The sequence below is a fragment of the Octopus bimaculoides genome, chromosome 5 (assembly GCF_001194135.2).
Source record: "Octopus bimaculoides isolate UCB-OBI-ISO-001 chromosome 5, ASM119413v2, whole genome shotgun sequence".
Taxonomy (NCBI): domain Eukaryota; kingdom Metazoa; phylum Mollusca; class Cephalopoda; order Octopoda; family Octopodidae; genus Octopus; species Octopus bimaculoides.
The window spans coordinates 16,880,203-16,884,052 of NC_068985.1; the positions used below are offsets into that span (position 1 = coordinate 16,880,203).

The window sequence follows — 3,850 nt, forward strand, 5'->3', positions numbered from 1 at the left end:
AATAAGTGCAAAACTAAAGAAATTAGTAAAAACTAAAAAAGAAAAATTTTTTTTAAATTAAGGATTTTTTCATTTTTCTATAGCTTTTGAAGTAATAATAAAAATAAGGAAACAAATTTAGGGCAATCAAGTAAACCTCTAATAAAAAGACCTTCCAGATGTGAACATCCTACCTTGTTTTCACAAAATATATCTAAGAGTTTATTCATATAGTGTGTTCTTTTTGATTTAGCTGCTATTTCTACAGTGTAAAGACTTGAATTCTTGGTTATTTATTATAGCACTTATGAGATGGAATAAAGCTGAAATTTTTCAAGTGTACAACCAATTTTTGTGAATGGAATTTGGTAGACAGAAACTATACAGAAGCCTACCATATCCATATCTATCCCTGATCTCCAAAACAAAAACATCAGTTTTTTTCTTTTCCCAAAGCACGTTAGTTCTACTATGAATTTATCTCCCTTCACCATTCAGAATTGCTAAGTAACATTTTGTTTTGTTTATTATTATTATTATTATTTTTTTTTTTTTTTGCCCACAAAGGAAATCTTAAGAGTATTTTTTTGTACAGTATTAAATATGACACCCCATCTTGACTTTGTTATCCAAATTCATGCCACTGACCTTTTCTGAATTGTCTTAGTCCTATCCACCCCCCACCCCCAACTAAATATGTTATTTCAAACATGGATTTCTTCTTAATTTCTAAATTCTTGAAATTATCTCCCTTTTTCATTCAGGTTATTGTTTATCAATGAAAAAAAATATTGAACAGCACTGTACACTACGTCTCTTATCATTGACATTGTTATCCCTATTTATAGCACTAACGTTTAAGCTACTTTCTTTTTAGATTTGTGTGTGTGTGAGCACGTACCCAAATATTTAGTCTAAAAACCAGGGTAGTTTATGTTAGCATTCCTTTATGTCCAGTAACTTAGCAGAAAGACAAATAGAAATGAATAAAATAAGTACCAAACTGATGTAAATACTGGGTTTGGTATGATTAACTAAATGAACTATTAAAGGTGGTGCCCCAGAATGGCCAGTAAAAACGGTTTATATTATATAATAGGTAAAGATTCATCCTTTTCAACTTTAGAATCTATTAGTACAGGTTTCAAATTTTGGTAGAAAACCAGCAAGTTCGGACAAGTCAATTACATTAACCCTGATGCTCAACTGGTACTTATTTTATTGGTCTCAAGAGGATGAAAGGCAAAGTCGACCATAGCGGAATTTGAACTCAGAATGTAAAGATAGACAAAATGCTGTTTTACATGCTGACCTCACTTGCGCCAGTGCCATACAAAAAGCACCCAGTGCTATGAAGTTAGGAAGGGCATCTGGCCATTGAAGCCATGTAATAGCAGACATTGCAGCTTGTCAGCTCCTGTCAAACCATTCAAATCATATCAGCATGGAAAACAGACCTATGATGAGAATGATATGTGCAGGTTTTTGTTTTGATATTGTGACAGTTATAAATGATCATCACCATCATATAGGTGTCCTTTCATGTCCAGCTATGAAGAAATAATATCTCATTTGGAAACAAGTGAGGGTTAGTGTCAGGAATGGCATCTAACCAAAAAAAATTTGCCTTCACAAATAGCATTCAACCCATGCAAACATGGAAAAGTGGCCATGAAGCTGATGATGATGACCAAAATTTGTATCTGTACTCATCATCATTTTAAAATTAAATACAGTCAAAAATTTTACATCCTATATGATGCATTATAGTACTGCCAGACATAGGAAAGGAGTGTATGACACTATAATCCTTTCTATTATAAGCACAAGGCCTGAAATTTGGGGGAGGGGGTAGTCGATTACATTGACCCCAGTGCGTAACTGGTACTTATTTAATCAACCCTGAAAGGATGAAAGGTAAAATCGACTTCGGTAGAATAATGACTGCTCAAAAGGCTCACATGTGTGCAAACCCCATGTCATTACCGACTTGAGAAAAAATTCCAGGTTGAAAGGGTTAACAGAAGACTAACTGGAAACTAGAAAGAGAGATGGGAGACAGTCAAATGTTGAACACTGCAAAACACATATCACATGTCATAGTGTTGTAGACATTTTTATGGCTTAGTCAGAAGATAGGACAGTACCCATCTCATGACTTTCTTGCAAGGCTCCAAGACTACTTGAAGAAAGGGAGGAAGAAATCATGAATTACTGTCAGACTAGAAACCTAATGCAAATATTTGGAACTAAGAGGACTTCACAAAAGGTATCCAATGGCCAAGCTGATGCAATGGGCTTCCACACAGTGTCTGTTGACCAAATTACACTCAGAAGGTTTGGGCTGAGTTGAATTAAGTAGAAGACACTTACTCAGGGTAACATTGAGTGATATAGAACTCGAAACCGCTTGTAAATGTGAAGTGAACTTCCTACCCATACATACATTAACAAAATAAAAATCTTTACAGAAAAAAAACAATCTAATCTATTAATACATACAGACTGATTCAGTATTTAATTAATTAATTTAAAGCTTGCTATTGAAATTATGCTAGTCAATTGAAATTTTATGGTTGACTAAAATGATTTTTTGGGGGGAAATTTCAAGAAGACGTGACAGTTTTATTTAAATTATTTCAGGAACAACTTGTAGTGTTCAGTTTGAAAACCGAATTGATTTCAATAAATTAACTTTTAAGAAGAGATTATTTTATAAATATGAATTAGGATTAAACTTCGTCTACATGTTCAGCTTCCTTGCTGTGAATTAGTACTAATTTAGCAACCCTATGCTAACCAGGTAATATAGCAACTTCATTTGACAAGCTAATAAAAACATTAAATATTTTCAGAATCTAAGCTGAATATTATTGTCAGACAGAATTAGGATGACACAGTATGACAAAACTGACCCATTGAATTATAGGTATAGTTCATCCAACAGTTTCCATCTACCCAATTTGTATACACAAGGTTTGGGTAGAACTGAGGTTAAGGTAAAAGACACTCACCCAAGCTGTCACACAACAGGATTGAACTGTTGACTAAAAAAAAAAAAAAACCATTGAAGATGGTTTTGTCAGCAAGGCCACAGTCTAATGACTGAAACCAGTAACAGAATAAAAGAATATATATCTTTTTTATGGTATGAAATAAGAATTATTGCAAGAGGTGTGTTATCATGATAAAAAAAAATCTACTTCATTAAACAACTAGGAAACCTAGTATAACATTGAGCATTACATTGTAACAAAATTTTAATTTTCTTTTTGTCTTTGATCAGTAAGTGTTATTTCCCATTTGCTTTTACCCAGAAATCAAAGGAAATGACTACTATTCCTTTCAAACTTTGCTTTTGTAACCTGGACATCAATGCTTTGAAACTGATCTATTTTCCATTACATGTCAGACAGATTCGGCACTGAGTTGCTGAAGCAGAAATATCATTATAGCAAATATTCTGCTTAATATCACAGATTGGCTTGATCTTAACCACTTAAGCATGTCCCTTTAGTGGCTGACAATATGTGCATCTCTGATCATGAGCAGGAGTAGTGGGGGAGCATCAGAGCCATGTGTTGAGTGTGATTATTTGGGGCTTGAATAAATGTAACAAAAGCAAAGTTTGATAGAAATATTAGCCGTTTTTCATACTTTCTAAGGGTAAAAACAAATAGGAAATCACAGTTTCTAGCCAAGGAGAAAAATCATGTTACGCAGTGTTATGAAACTCTGCAACATGTTACTATCGGATCTATTTTAAAACGGGGGGCCACATTTTTCATTAATGTTTTACGTAGTGTTTTTGGTACCGAAAGACTTTCAAACTTCGTATACTTATCTATTTTGTGTTATAGAACAGAAAAAT

At 33.4% G+C, this 3,850-nt stretch overlaps 1 protein-coding gene across 3 annotated transcripts in view; it reads right to left on the reverse strand.

Annotated features, from left to right (window-relative positions):
- LOC106868377 (uncharacterized) overlaps window positions 1-3,850 on the reverse strand; it is a 38,373-nt gene that overhangs the window by 5,612 nt on the left and 28,911 nt on the right. The window lies entirely within an intron of this gene.